Source organism: Ochotona princeps, chromosome 1 (assembly GCF_030435755.1).
Source record: "Ochotona princeps isolate mOchPri1 chromosome 1, mOchPri1.hap1, whole genome shotgun sequence".
NCBI classification, from domain to species: Eukaryota; Metazoa; Chordata; class Mammalia; order Lagomorpha; family Ochotonidae; genus Ochotona; species Ochotona princeps.
In genome coordinates, this window is record NC_080832.1 from 115,875,213 (window position 1) to 115,891,256 (window position 16,044).

Consider the following 16,044-nt stretch of genomic DNA (forward strand, 5'->3'; position numbering starts at 1 on the left):
TGCTTTCACTGCTGACCCAACTCAGCTGCCCCAGTGTCCTGGTCTGTCTGGTAGCACGTGCTCACCAACACCTGCTATCACAGCACTCAGCCATTGCCAGGCTGCCCTGTCTCATGGACCTGAGGCAAGGGAGGCTGCATGGGGCCATGGCCGCCAAATCTAGGGCTTAAGTTCATCCCTCAGCTCCATCTTCCTGTGTTCATTTTGTTCCTTAATGTCATTGGCTGATTGCATCTCCTCTTCCTGTGTGTAAGCTCTGGTGGCCTTCACTTGTGTGTGTGCAGGACACAGTGTAGGAGGGAGAGAGGAGGGCAGAGGACACTTGTGAGAAAGCACAGGCCGCGGCAACACCAGCAGGTGGGGACCTGTTCTGTAGCAGCGGCCACAGGCTACCCCTGTCTCGGGCTCTGCTCATTACTCAGCTCATCGCTCAGCTGACTTTGCTGTGGGTCAGACCCAGTGCTGGGCAAGGTGGTCCAGGGTGGGTGTGAAGGCCAGGGCAGCTGGCTGTCTCACCATCATCGTCAGCATGCACTGCCCTGAGGAGGTGATCCTGAGGTAGGTTGGAAGGACACAGTGAGGCACTAGCAAATGTGTCTGGGCAGGTGCTGTGCTGGAAGGGGACGGCCAATGCAAACATCCTGGGCAGGAGGAGTCTGCACATAGAGCAGGGAGCCTTCAGCACAGCTGGATCGGACACCACCATCCAGAAGGACACATGCTCACAGGAAGGCTCTGCTCTGGCTCTGAGTGAGGTGGGAGCCATGAGACAGTCTGAGCATAGGAAGGACGTGTGCACCTTCTGTCCAGAGTCCACCCTGGCTGTTGCGTGAGGACGTGGCTGAGATACTGGGAGGCTGGAGACAAAGCTTTAGGGGCTCTTGCCATGTTGAGGCAGGGATGCCAGTCACTGTGGTGGGTGTGGGCAGTTGGGAGAGATATGAATCTGGATCCTTCTGAAGATGCATGCACAGCACTTCCGCTTCCACTTCCACAGCACTTCCTGTAGAGCATGTGCCCCTAGAGTATGTGCCAAGCAAAAATTTCTTTGGACAGGCACAGAGCCCTCTGCGCGATTAAATCTGGGTGCAGCTGTGATAGATTTCCAGGGGCAACTTCAATGTCTCTCCCTTTAGTTGAGGCAAGATTAGCCATAGCCCCAGATAAAATACAACTTATTTCTCCATTTAATCATTTGAAATTTTAACTTTTTCAGAATTGTATGGAACCCCCCAAAATTTCCATAGCCCAGATGTTTTTAGCCATCTTTAAAAAGACATCAAAAATTCAAAAATTTCAAATTCTAGGGCTTCCCTTGGTATTCTTATGAGGCCTCAAGAATGCCTCAGATTAATAATCTCCCATTTTGTGGAGACAGTTAATCAGGTTGATTGGATTATATTAAGATTATTTGCAAATGGATGTGACACACATCCCAGAGTTTGGGACACTAAAGTAGATGCATGTTATTGTCGACACTTGCTCTGAATTTATTCTAGCTGCTCCTCAGACAGGGGAACAAGTTGGGCATGCTCTAGCCCATTGCTATGCACGTTTTTCCATATTGGAAACTCCCAAAGTTATTAAAACTGATAATGGCCCCTGCTATACCGGCAGTAAATTTTGTGATTTTGCTGCTTGCCACCATATACAACTAATTCCAGGCATTCTTTATAATCCTCAAGGACAAGGTATTGTGGAACGTGCCAACCATACTATTAAGGATTACCTTATTGTAGGCCCCGGTCTCCCAAGGGTTAACTCCACAGCTTAGCTTGTTTCTCTAGGGGTAACAGGATGGGCAATCTTGGCCTAATACATTTAGCCCCTGGTTTGACAGCAAGTTCCCTCTTCCTTACTTCCCCTTTTTTAAGATGCCCCCAGGGGATCTTAGGTGTTGCTTGAGCATTGGAATAATACTGGGAGGAACTAGGCAGACTATGAAAGAGGCAGGCTGACCTCAAATAAATGGCATTCTCTTTACAAGAATGACCCACTGTGTGTTGTCTGTGTTGTCTTTTTTGTAACCCTAGTCTCTCCGCTAGGCTCGGGGTACGTGGTCACATGGTGACGAGGGCGTTGCCGACACCTTATTAAAACAAAAAAGGGGGGTATAGCACTCCCCAAGACCATTTGAATACTGTATTATTTATCTTTAATTTTCTAACATGTGTCCTGCAAATCGTCATTGGAATCCGTCTCAGAAGCAGAAGGGTTACGTGATATGGAAGGATCCCTTGACTGGTCAGTGGCAAGGCCCAGATCCTGTCCTCATATGGGGGTGAGGATCAGTTTGTGAGGATCAGAAAATGAAAATGGCCCACAGTGGATTCCTGAGAGGCTTGTCCAGCAGGGTCCTGCTGCTAAGTCTTGTGAAAGCATGGGTACTGACCATGATGATGGCATTTGAGTTGGAATATCGATGGGACAAAAAACATCTCTGAAGTGAATTGCACCGAGGTCAGCTGTACCCTAACAGCATGTCGGAATGGCAATGGTGATATTGTTGTTGTCATTTGGCTACCTGGAATCCTGCCTGTGCTGTCAGGGCTAACGGAGAGGCCTCTGTTGGCCCGATAAGGCATAAAAGAGACTTTGGCATAACATCGACCATCTTAGCCAGTACATTGGCAGCCACCACCACAGCAGCAGTGACCCTAGGACACCCTACAGCTACCACTGAAACCATGAACAAGCTTGCGGAACTGACTGCCTGTGCTATGGAACAACAGAACTTTATTGATGAACATGTGCTGGTGGGCATGCTTACGTTGTAACAGCAGGTTGATTTGTTGGCAGAGGAGCAGGTTGATTTGTTGTGGGGTTTGGTCTAGGCCTCTTGCTCCCCATCATATATCTTTATGTATGTAAAACCTGTGCAAGTGCAAAATGTTTCCAAGTCCAGGAACTGTTGTCTGCTCATTACTACTGAGCTAAAGACACTCCTAGCCATGGAACAGGGTTACCAGCCTCCCCAAGTATGTTTTGTGCATCTGCAGCAGGCAACGCCTTGAATGGCACCCAGTGACAGGTAAGACGGACCAGGCACTGACCAACCTAAGACAGGGGCTTCGTCATGCTATGGAGATTCCCGATGATGGGTAAGGCTGATAACCTGAGAGTCCACAACCTAAGACAGTTTTAGTTTTTAAAACTAAAAAGGGGGACATGTTGTGGGCTAAGGAGTTGATTAGTACTCATTAGCCTGGGCAGGAACAGGAACTGGGCTTGTAACTAAAAACACCTAGACTAATTGGACTTATCTTTATCCAATATCTTGCTAAATGAGGATGTGGGGGGCAGAGTATATAAGGAGAGGTGAAGGGGCAATAAAGAGGGACTTCACAGAGACTTCTACCATCACTGATCTCCTGTTGGTGCTTCATCCCCAGACCCTCTCTCTCTCCACGCTACTGACACTGCCAGCTGGAGCACTTCCTGTGGACTGCATCCAGGGAAACAGGAGAGTTGAGGATGACACCCAGGGCTTCAGGCCATGCCAGTAGGGGGATGGCATCACCGTGGGAGAAGGGCAACCTGGGAAGGTGGATCCCTGAAGGGACCACCCAGGCATTCAGTACAGGAATGGTGGGAACCAGGATGTCAGTGAGAAGTGAGTGACACTACAGGGCTGTCAGTTGTAGGAGGACAATGTGACCCTAGAAGGTCAGCTAGCACAGGATTACAGTTGATTGGACAATATTGTATGATAACAACTGAATGGTGCCTTTTGTGTGACTGATTGGATATCCTTTGCATGAGAACAACCGAATGTCTACCTTTTGTATACTTGATGGGATATCATTTGTATAAGAACAGTTGAGTGAAAAGTATGTGTATGAGAACACTTGGAATATACAAGACAAAAGGAGTTCCACACAAAAGCATAGAAACAGTTGATGTGTTTTTTGATAAGCTCAATACCTCCACCTTTATCCTATATGACCCTCAGTGTATAAAGTCTGTTGCCCCTAATAAATTTCAGCTATTGATCATCAGTCAGTAGTCCATGTGTGTTATTGGTTCCGTGCACCAAGTCCATTGCTGCAGGACAGCGACAGTCAGTGACCAAGATTCAGGTGACAAGGGGAAATGTCTGTGCAGGAGAAACATACTGAGGAGGTGGCTTCATGTTGAGCACATTTGTAGTCATGAGCATAGATGGAGTACCCAGGCAGTGAGTGTGAGTGATGAGAGAGGCCTGCAGGGCTAGGTTGGGGATAGGATAGGAGGGGACAAGCAACAGCCCCCTACTTGCAGGGCTAGGGTTGCTGTAACAGCAAGGGACTACAGACATGCTGAGGGGATCCCGTGAGCCCTGGGAGGGCTGGGAGAGTCTGGAATGGGCAGGGGGTCTATATATGGCTCAGGTGGGTGCTGATGGTGCCACCCTCAGAGCACACTCTGGCAGCAGGAATGGGGACAGGACTCCCACCTGGACCTCAGCCTCCCCTATAAGATGGTCATGTGAGCATACCTGGGCCCTGGACACCATGCAGTGAGGGGCTGCTCTGACAGAGACCTGGGTGCAGGCGGCACAGCTTATAGCAGTGTTGTTTATGATGTTGCAGGTTTACTAAGTGGGAAACATATGGACCTGGTTCTGAGCCACACCTCCCCTCTGACCTCTAACCTTCTGTAGGCTGCAGTGCTAGGCAATGGTGCCAGGTAGAGAAGGGAGTCCCAAGTCCAGGCTCTACCCTCACCAGACACCTTCTTATTTAGCTGGGATGTCGAGGGGAGGGGCAGTCACTGCAGTTTCAGCTTGTGATGTTTTAGCTCCCAGTGTTCACATTCAGACATGGCACAGCCAAGGTCAAAGGCACCTGAATTCTCTGAGAGCCCCACAATCAACTTCACTGTCACCCACACTGGGAACCCCTGGGCCTGTGAACAAAGAGCACTTACAAGATAGGTGAGGCATAAAAAGTATTTTTATTTGGGCCCTGCGGCGTGGCCTAGCGGCTAAAGTCCTCACCTTGAAAGCCCCGGAATCCCATATGGGCGCCGGTTCTAATCCCGGCAGCTCCACTTTCCATCCAGTTCCCTGCTTGTGGCCTGGGAAAGCAGTCGAGGACGGCCCAATGCATTGGGACACTGCATCTGCGTGGGAGACCCGGAAGAGGTTCCTGGTCCCGGCATCGGATCGGCGCGTACCGGCCTGGATCCTGCTACCTCACACAGTGCCCCACATGGATTCTCCCTCCTTGGAACCCACAATGAAATCTAGGAGTTTCTCATTTGCCCTTCATCTGGCTGTGTGACACTGTAGCTGACTCAATTAAGAGAAAATACAGAAAACCTGGTTGAGGCTGCACAGCCAGGAGCAGAATCCATGGCCTCACCCTGGGTGGTCCCAGCTGGAAACCACAACCCTGCTTCTGGGCACAGAGGGCACAGCTCACACTCCTGACCCTGATGCTGGACCCGGGCCTGTACCAGGACTGCTGTCCCTGGTGCCCTGATTTTTACATTAGAGATGTCACTGACAGCCTGGGGGTCCTGATGTTGCAGCTCTGAGGCGTGGTAGAAATGCTTCTGTTGGGGCACAGCATGGTGGCCCAGTAGCTAAATCCTCACCTTGCATCTGCTGGGATCCCATGGGGGCTCTGGTTCATGTTCTGGCTGCTCTGCTTTCCATCCAACTTCCTACTTATGTCCAGGAAAAGCAGGAGAGGATGAACCAAAGTCTTGGGACCCTGCACCCATCTGGTAGACCTGGAAGAAGCTCTTGCTTCCTGGCTTTGGATTGTCTCATCATTGACTATTATATCCACTTGGGGAGTGAGCCAGCAGATGGAAGATCTTTTCCTCTGTATCTCCTTCTCTCTGTAAATCTGTCTTTCCAATAAAAAATAAATTAAAAAAAATCACAACATCAAGGAAAGAACTAGAAGACACAAGACAATTGAACAAAGTTTGCCAATATCCAGGCTTAGAAGAATTAATATGATCAAATCATCCATGGCTCTCCAAGAAACTGCAGATTCCGTTTGATCCCAATAAATATATGGAGGACTTTGTTCACAGAGAAGCAAGATAAAGCAAAACTCCAGATTAGCAGGAGGTGAGAAATAAGAGTCAGATCCACATAATTCAAAGTGAAACCATGAAAAATATTAAAGATTAACCAAAAGCTGGTTTGAGAAAAAATAAAATAGACAAATATTTAGCCAGGCTAAGAACAACAGCAACAACAACAACAAAACCTTAAAAAACCTCAGATAATTAAAATTAGAAATTTGAAAAGAGACATTAATGGCCCAGCAGATTGGCTCACCGTATAATCCTCTACCTCCAAGCACCTCATCCCATATGGGAGCTTGTTCGTGTTCCAGCTGCTCCACCTCCCATCCAGACCCCTGGTTGTGCCCTGGGAAAGCAGAGGATCATCCAAAGCCTTGGGACCCTGCACCCATGTGGGAGATTAAGAGGTGGCTCCTGGCTCTTAGCTTCACATCACCTCAGCTATAGCCATGAAGGCCGTTGGGGAGTGAAGCAGTTGATGGAAGTTTTTTTCTTTCCGATTCTCTTTTTATTCTGTAAAATCTGCATTTCCAATGAAAGCAAATCTTAAAACAAACACACGAACAAAACCAGAAGAACCTGGTGTTGTACCCTAGCAATTGATGTCCTCCCCTTGCATGCTTGGGATTGCATATGGGCACCAGTTCATGTCCTGGTAGCTCTGCTTCTGATCCAGGTCCCTGCTTGTGGCCTGGGAAAGTAGTCGACGTCAACCCAAGGTCTTGGAACTCTGCACCCATGTAGAAGACCTGGAAGAGGATCCTGGCTCCTAGCTTCAGATTGGCTCAGTTCTGATAAATGCGATCATTTGAGAAATGAATCAGTGGACAGAAGATCTTCCCCTCTCTCTCTCTCCTCTCTGTATATCTTACTTTTACTGAAGAGAGAGAGAGAGAGAGAGAGAGAGAGAGAGAGAAAGGAGACATTACTGGTAATTCCATAGAAACACAAAGGATAATAAGATACTGCTGTGGGGACAACCATTTGGGCACTGGTTCAAGTCCTAATAGTCTGACTGCTCCACTTCTAATCCAGCTTCCTGCTGATGGCCAAGGAAAGTTGCAGAATAAATTATATAATATACAATATAGAATACATAATATATAAAATGTACAATCTAAATATTTAAATTAGAGGCTGCCATCCCAGCCCAACAGTTCTCAGATGGCCACAGGGCAACAGAGGAGGCTGAATGCACTTTGCTCCTCTGCTGGAGTTATGGCTGAGCTGCCACATGAGGGCCCTGGCAGGGCTGACTCAGCAGCTGCTCTTTGCTTCACTCCCTTCACTCTTGGTCAGGGCTGGACTCCTCTCCATGACAATGCTGGTCACAGCATCTAAACACCTGCACTCCACAGATGGCTGGGACAAAGGACAACAGATGGGCAAGCAGCAGACACACTGCCCAGGCTGGGAAGGAGTGAACAGAGGGATAAGGCTTTGAGAGCTCCCACCTTCACTGAGGAACCTAGGAGCCCACAGGCTCCCCAGGGATAAATGAACACTCCAAACCTGGGGCCCTGGGGCTGCAACCACTGGCTGAGCTGGAGGATCTGTCTGTTACAAGAAACTCATCCTGGTCAACAGTGCCAGGTCAGCATAAAGAGGACATGTCTGAGGACAAAGGGAAGAGAAAGGTTTTCAGACATCAGCAAAGCTCTTTGAAAATGAGTACATAGCAGGATGTGGGGCACAGCTAAAGAGCAAGAAAGGTTGACTGGCTGATCTGAAAGCAGCAAAGGTTGTGTAAGAGATGAGAACCTATCCCAGGAGAAGGGGTTTGGTGCAGCTGCTTAAGCTCCTGCGTGTGAAGCCGACATCCCAGAGCAGAGAGCTGGTTCACATTCTGGCTGCTCTGCTTCTGATCCAGCTCCTTGCTGCAGTGCCTGGGGAAGCAGCAGAAGACGGCCCAAGTAGCTGGGCTCCTGACACCTACCTGGGAGACCTGGTCTTTCTCTCTGATTCTCCCTGTCTCTCTGTCACTCTTATTTTAAATTAAAATAAGAGGCAGAACTTTCTTCTTTCTTTCTCTCCCTGGCCACACCTGAGCCTGTGACCAATGGGCATATCGGTTTAGACAAATCACCCCCACTCCCTGAGAGTTCAGACACAGCCTGAGAGTGACTGAGGTTGTACAGTCCCCGGCCTGCACGGTCAGCATGACCAAAGCTGGAATACTGACACAGAATGTCAGCAGCGTGGGCTGCAGGCTGAGTGGGCTTCCTGCTGTTGTCAGACACCGGGGGCTCTTAACATGATTCATCCCGCTATGACTGCAGATGGACACTCAGACTCTCAGAAAGACACTGAGTGTGAGATGGGAGAGCCAAGGCTTGGGTGTTGGGAGCTGTGGTCATTAGCAAGGCAGAAACTGAGAAGACATGAAGGGTATGCTTGCCATGAGATTTATTATTATTTTTTTTAACTTGAATGTTATAGAGGAAAGAGGCAGTTAGAGATCTCACAACTATTGGTTCACTCCCCAGATGGTCACTGAGCCAGGGCTGGACCAGGCTAAAGCAGGATCCACCAGCTTCCTCCTTCTCCCTGATGGCTGCAGGGTCCCCAGGAGTCAGGCCAACTTCTGCTGCTCTTCCAGGCACAAGGGCAGGGAGCTGACTGAGAAGTGGAGCACACAGGACTCTGTTCAACGGCCACATGGGACACTGGCATTGCTGGCAGCAGCTTTCCATGTTACACCACAATGCTAGCCTCTCATAAGAAAGCTTCAAAAATAATGAACTCTTTCAACTATAGATGCTTGTCAGTTTGATGCAAACAAAAACAAAGCCTCCAAGCATGTGAAGATTTATGGCTGATGACAGTTGAGTACTGTAAGTGGTTCTTTGAAGGTCAATCAAGCATGGGGTATCAAAGCATCTAACACACCTGCAGCAATGTGAGAGAGACAATACTGAGTAATATACAATAGCACACACCAGCAGGTGCTCCTTGCATGGTGTCTGAACAAACTCTCCTCCCACCCCCTTCCTGATTTGCAAGGACCCAGGGAGACCCCCAAGGGCCCCTCATTCTCTCCTGCTCACAAGCAGGCCCTGGTCCACTCCTACTGTAGGACCCTGTGCCCCTTGTCCCTGGGGCCTGCACAGACTCCTGCACGTGTGTCACCATGGAAATGGAGCCCTGCCTCTGCCCCGCACACACACATGCCCCTCCCAGATTCAACAGTGAGATGCCTGCCAATACATACATTTCCCCACCATACACAGGGATACACACATCCTGCATAAACCATATGGCACAGCTGCACTCACTCACAATTGCAAATTCTTTAATCCACACTGACACATGGAGAAATGTAATTCCTTCCATTTAGTTTCCTTGATTTTTATATTTTGGTTGTATAAATGATGCCCTCATAATAAGAGGAATTTTAACACAATGTATCACAAGGCTGGCATCTTTTTTGTTTGTTTTTTAAGATTTTTTATAAACATTTATTTTGTTTTGAAAGGCAGACTTGCAGTCAGAAAAGGACAAATGGAGAGATTCTTCCACTCGCTGGTTCACTCAACAAGTGGCCACAATGGCCAGAGCTAAGCCGATCTGAAAACAGGTGCCAGGAGCTTCATCAGGGTCTCCTATGTGGGTATAGGGGGTCAAGGACTTGGGCCATCATCTGCTGCTTTCCCAAGCCATAACAGGGAGCCAGATTGGATGTGGAGTAGACAGAATACAAACTGGCACCCATATGGGATCCTGGCATTGCAGCAACAGCTTTACCCAATGTGCCACAATACCTTCCCCATTGTTTTCTAAATTAGGAGATAAGGAAATAGAAGGGCTTAGGATATTGTTGATGAGACCAAGGCATGGGGCCAATCAGGCCCCTCTCTGCAGATGGTAGGCTGCTTCAAGTGGAACCAGGGGACACAGGGGTAGACAGCATGGCCTGCCAGCTTGGATTTCTCTTGGGATGGTCCTGCGGCGCCCCCTGCAGGTCATCTGGGCCAGACAGGCTCACACACTGCAGGACAGAGCACCAGTGTTCCAGGGAGGCATTTTACCCACTCAGGACCTCCCTCTCCCTCAGCCACTCAAAACTCACACCCAGCCCTTGTGGAGAGGAAAACTCACACCCAGCCCTTGTGGAGAGGATGCTGATGACCCACAAGCGCTTGTATCACCCCCTTTGTCAGCTCTGGCTACTCTCATACAACACTGTCCATATGGAATCCTGTCATTGCTGTTACCACCAGAACAAGGGAGCTGAGGGCCACAGGGTGGAGGACAAGATCCAAGAGCAGCCCCACATGCCTACAGGGCCTTGAACATGTCCTCCTGGCCCAAAGAGGTTCACACTGGCTCCTTCTGCTGGGGTCCCTCCAATAGGCTACACCCTCTCTCTGCTGCCCTGCCCCCACTGCACTCAGCCTCCTTTCCCTCCCCAGCCCTGAGCCAGCCCCTCCCACCCACAGAGCCCAGCAGGAGGTTGAAGCACCACAGGCCCAGAGCAGCAACCCTGGTCTGCCTGAACTGGCCCTGCCCTGCCGGGGACACCCCAGGCTAAGGAGGTTGTCAAGCTCCACCCTGCCAGCTTCCAAGCTGTGCTCTGTCCACCTGCCCCTGCACAGTTGCATGCACAAAAGGCTGCAGGCCTGGGGCTGCCACGGTCATCCTGCCCTGCCGTAGCATAGACCCAGCCAGCCCACAACCCTCAGTGGATCCTCTTTCCTGTGGAGACTGGGGGATTCTGCCTGCCCTCCATGCCCTCAGCTGGTCTCTGCCATGGCCACCCTCAGCACTCAGCACAGGCACCGTCCTGGACAAGGATCTCCATGCTGAGTTCTTGATCCATTTCTTCTGCTCACAGCCCTGGGGGTGAAGGATAGCATAGGGGACCTATCCCTTGAGAGAGGGGCTTGTAAAGACCACCAACACTGGAGTAGGAATCCTGAGCAATCCCTTCCTCACTGCACACTCTGCCACAGGGGATCAGAAGGGACATCTCCTCCACAGGAGAGTCTACAGAGAGGACAAGAGCCACCTCCCAGCTGCCCTGACCTTCTGGGGCTGTTACCTTGACAGGGTCTCCTGGCTGTGACACAGGGCCATGACCTCCTGTGATACTCAGGCCACAGGGACTGCCTGATTATGAAACTGGGGTCATGGATGAGAGAGTGTAGGGGGCAGCCCACACTGGAGGAGAGGCCCCACACAGAGACCCAGGCCCATGGCCCTGACCTGCCGCACACTGGATCTGCACTGGCACAAGCCCCTCCCCCTGGGCACTCCCTATTCCTCTAACCCAGACAGCCTCTCAAGGAGGCCATCACAAGGCATCTCCAACTACCTGGAGGCTGGGAACAGGCTCAGGCAGGTCCCAGGGATGTGGGGGAAGGAGGGACAGACACACTGTCCGACACACAGGATGAGGTCAGGGCCTGGCTGCTGGGATACTGCGGTCACTACCGTACACTCAGTCTGACCTCTAGGGCTCTGGCACCACCCTGGCTTTGCCTGCACTGAGCCTGTGTGGAGAGATGTGGCTCCTTTTCCCCTCACAAAGACCCCAACTTCCATCCTCAGTCCTTACTGGGCCCCCGCCTCACTGTATTGGAGAAGTGCCAGGGGACTCACCTCCCAGAGAGGCTCCCACCTCCCCTGGGTCTATGGAGGTGATTTCCTGTGGCAGATGACCTAACGAGGATTGGCATCTACCAGAGCAGGAGCAGCAAGGGGCCCAGGCAGGTGGGCACTTGGTGACAGGAAAACAAGGCCTGAATGTGCAGGAGAGTGAGGAAGTGACCTGCCCCTCTCCCTGCCAGTCAGCCACCTACCCAGACCTGCCCCATCCAGAGCTGCCTGTGGCACCACAGCGCACTGCCTGAGAGCCTGATGCCCCACAGTGGCCCTTGGAGCAGCTGAACCTCTGCTCCCCAGTGTTCCTCGGGAATGGAAGGGCCCCCTCCCATCGGGCAGGGCATCCCTGACCTGAGGAACTGCTGGGGTCCAAGGCTCCAAGCCCTCAAATGCAAAGCAAGGTAGTATTTTCAATCAGAAGTCCTTGTGGCAACGGAGCCTGTGGGACTGCACTGCAGGTCTTGTTCAAGGCTAGGGACACTGCCAAGGTCTGGGAGGGGCTGGTGAGAAGTTGACCCCGACCCCTGTGCTCCCTGGGAGGCGGGGCAGGGAGAGGGACAGCACTGCTCCTTCCTGCTCTACCATCTGGGCTAAGTCCTAACAGAGATACCCGGACGGTGACCGTGGGCACCTGAGTCCCTGACTCCCTGCAGCAGCAAGACTGTGGCAGCAGCGCCTAAGACGCTGGCACGGCCCGGTTTCCTGGGACAGAGTCCTGTGGACAGGGGAGCACAGGTGTCACAGAGCTCTCGGCCAGCCTATGGCCTGGGACGCCCTGCTCAAGTGGCGACTCAACACTGTGGGATCTGCACAGCAGGGCTGCGAGCCAATTCTGCCCACACTGCCCTGCCCACGTTGACAGGAGAGCAAGGACTGGAGTTATGGTGGAAATCCCTGAAGGCCCTGGTCTCTCAGACAACGTTTCCTGCAGGGAGTGCCTGCCCGCCCTGCCCACAGTGACTCTTCCCTTTCCCTATGCCCACTGAGAAGTTTCACCTGTCCACTCCCCAGGACCCTCATCCTCACCCCAGCACAGACAAACCCAGGGGGAAAACTCAGCTCTCTGCCAGAATAGGCAGCTCCGCAGGGCTGGCAGCTCCGGTGGCCCTAGTGACAGGGAGGAAGACAAGGGCGCAGGCAGAGCAGGACTCCAAGGTGGAAGGCAGGGTCTACAGAGGCTGCAGAGGTCAGGGCACCCACAGCCAGAGAGCCTGGAGAGTTCGGGCAGGAAGGGGAGAGGAGGTGAGGAGATGGGAGTTGCTCCCCTGGGGAAGGATCATCCTGGATCCAGTGGGAACAGGGAAGGTGTAGCCCCAGAGGAATTCAGAATGAGAAAGAGGCAAGGGGACAGAGAGGGGGCAGAGCCCTCAAAGGGTCAGTATATTTTTAGATCAATAATTGTGGGAAACCTGGATACACACAGGCCAGGAGTAAATAGAGGAAATGAAGTGGAATTCTTAACTTAAAGCATAGACAAAAACCAATCAAAAGGCCCTGGAAGAGGCTCCTGGCTCCTGGTTTCAGCTGGACTCCACCCTGGCCCTTGCAGCCACTTGGAGAGTGAACCAGCTGATGGATGATTCCTCTCACTCTTCCCTCCACCTTCTTCCCCCATCTGAATCTCAAAAAATGTTATAACTATTTAAAAGAAAACATTCAGGCTAAATGTTGTGTGCAGATTTTAAGAATTCATTTGGGACCCAGCACAATGGCTCAACGGTTAAATTCTCACATCCCAAACACTGGGATCCCATATTGGTGCCAGGTTCATGTCCCAGCTGTTCCACTTCCCTCCCAACTCTCTGCGTATGGCCTGGGGAAGGAGCAAAGGATGGCCCAAAGCCTTAGGACCCTGCACCCGTATGAGAGAGGTGGAAGAAGCTCCTCAATGGCTTCTGATCAGCTCAGCTCTGGCTGTTGCATCCATTTGGAGAGTGAACCAGCTAATGGAAGATTTTTCTCTGTCTCTTATTTTTTTTAAATTTATTTATCATTGTTGCAAAGTCAGATATACAGAGAGGAGGAGAGACATAGAGAGAAATCTCCCGTCCGATGATTCACTCTCCAAGTGACCACAACGGCCAGTACTGCGCCGATCCCAAGCCAGGAACCAGGAGCTCTTCCAGGTCTCCTACGTGGGTGCAGAGTCCCAAGGCTTTGGGCTGTCCTTGACTGCCTTCCCAGGCCACAAGCAGGGAGCTGGATGGAAAGTAGGGCCACCGGGATTAGAACCAGTGCTCATATGGGATCCTGGCGCTTTCAAGGCAAGAACTTTAGCCGATAGGTCACTGAGCTGGGCCCTTCTCTGTCTCTTCTTATCTCTATAAATCGAATCAGCCTTTCAAATAAAAATAAATAAATATTTATTTTAAAAAAGAATTCATTTGGGCCCAGCGGCGTGGCCTAGTGGCTAAAGTCCTCACCTTGAACGCCCCGGGGTTCCCATATGGGTGCTGGTTCTAATCCCGGCAGCTCCACTTCCCATCCAGCTCCCTGCTTGTGGCCTGGGAAAGCAGTCGAGGACGGCCCAAAGCTTTGGGACACTGCACCCGCGTGGAAGACCCGGAAGAGGTTCCTGGCTCCTGACTCCGGATCGGCGCACACCGGCTGTTGCGGCTCACTTGGGGAGTGAATCATCAGACACAAGATCTTCCTCTCTGTCTCTCCTCCTCTCTGTATATCTGACTTTGTGATAAAATAAATAAATCTTTGAAAAAAAAAAAAAAGAAGAAGAATTCATTTGATTCACCCTCACTTCACAACAGAATGCCTGGGCCAGACTCAGGCTCAGCTCCCAACACCAGCTGTCTGCCCAGGTGCATCCTGGGAGGCACAGTGGTGGCTCACGTTAGTGGGTCCCTGCCACCTTGTGGGAGATGGAGATGACATCACCTGGCATTTGCCTGGCATGGCAGCTTCATGTGTTGTTGGTGTCTGAATATTGCACCTACAGATGGAAACTCTGCATCTGTTTTTCATTTTCTATTTTCTCCCTGTCTTTCAAATAATAAACCCCAGGAAGAAAATTATTTTTAAAAAATAAAAAAAGAAACATTCACACAGAGCAGATCCATAGCAATGGCAACCCATGGGATGGAGAATATAAAACTGTGAGCCAGTTAACAGAAAAACACTGGCAACACGCTTGAGGTCTGAGAAGAAGAGGACCATGAGGAAGAGGCCCAGACTCCCCTGGAGGCTGATTTCTGTCAATCACACACACACACGTGCCCAGGTCTCAGGGTAGCTGGTGTCCCTAAGAACAGAGGGAAGCCTCTTGGTGTCCACACACAACTTCACAAAGACCCACACATGCCCAGGGTGTCCATCCCACAGCCAAGGACACTGGCCAAGAGCCTGAACCACTCCTGCTCCACCCTGACCCACGACTCACTCCAGGGGGACAGGAAGCTGAGGCCTGTTGGGCTCTCCCAGAAGCAGGGACTAAGAGAAATCACAAAGTGCGCACACATGGCCTCTGCAAGCAGCAGACAGGGTCTGGACTCCAAAAGGTCACGCTGCCTGCTCTGAGGGTCACCTGACAGGTATACAGGTGCTGGAGGAAGCTTTCCTGGCCACGCTGAGCGTCCAGGACTAGCTCATTGCTTATTCTAACCTGTGCCTCCCTGCAGGTGTCTGCGGCTCTCTGATTCTCATCCCTACCTCACAGCAGGTTCTTTTGACCCAGGTGCATTTACCCAGCACCCTCCACTGAGAGATGCAGCCCCTCCCCTCCTCCTGTCCTGAGGGATGAAGCATGTGGTCCCTCCTGGTCTCTGTGGGAAAGCCGCCTTGTGCTGGAGGAGACACTGCACAGGCTGCTCCCTCTGCTGGGACTGATATCCCAGGGCTGTTTGCTTCAGCAGTAAATATACTAAAATTTGGACAATAACCCAGGGACACGTCCCACCTGGGAATCTCTGCTCAACCATCAGCCTCTGGAAAATTGAAACTCTGCTTTCAGTCCCTATTCCCCCTCAGACTCCTGTGAAACTTCTCTTCTCTCTAGACTGATCACTGCCCACGGCATTGTGAAATGGATCTGCTAATCATTTCCGTCTATTACTCTTATCCAGTTCAAGTGCAAGGTCGAAGGACAGACACACCTGTTATTTGCCAAGCACTCAGAGTTAGACCTGCATGTAGAGGACACCCAGTGAGAGTCTGGCGAATGAGTGAATTCCCACAGAGCATACATTGGCTGCTATTGACATCCGGGGATCTTAACCCACTGCAAATACACGTTGGTAATGTAACATTAGATATAAATTGTAAATGCTCAATAATAAAAAAAAAGCAGCCTGCACTCCTGTCGCACTGACATTTTCCCCCTGGACACAGATCCCTGCCCTGCCACACTCTCTTTCCTTTAACTTCTCTCCTCTCTGTTGCCCTCAACACTGCAGGACAACA

General features: G+C 51.0%; 1 protein-coding gene across 5 annotated transcripts in view; it reads left to right on the top strand.

The window, feature by feature from the left end:
* Positions 1 to 16,044, top strand: part of LOC101527525 (putative HLA class I histocompatibility antigen, alpha chain H) — a 129,346-nt gene that overhangs the window by 72,932 nt on the left and 40,370 nt on the right. The gene's annotated exons all lie outside the window — the stretch shown is intronic.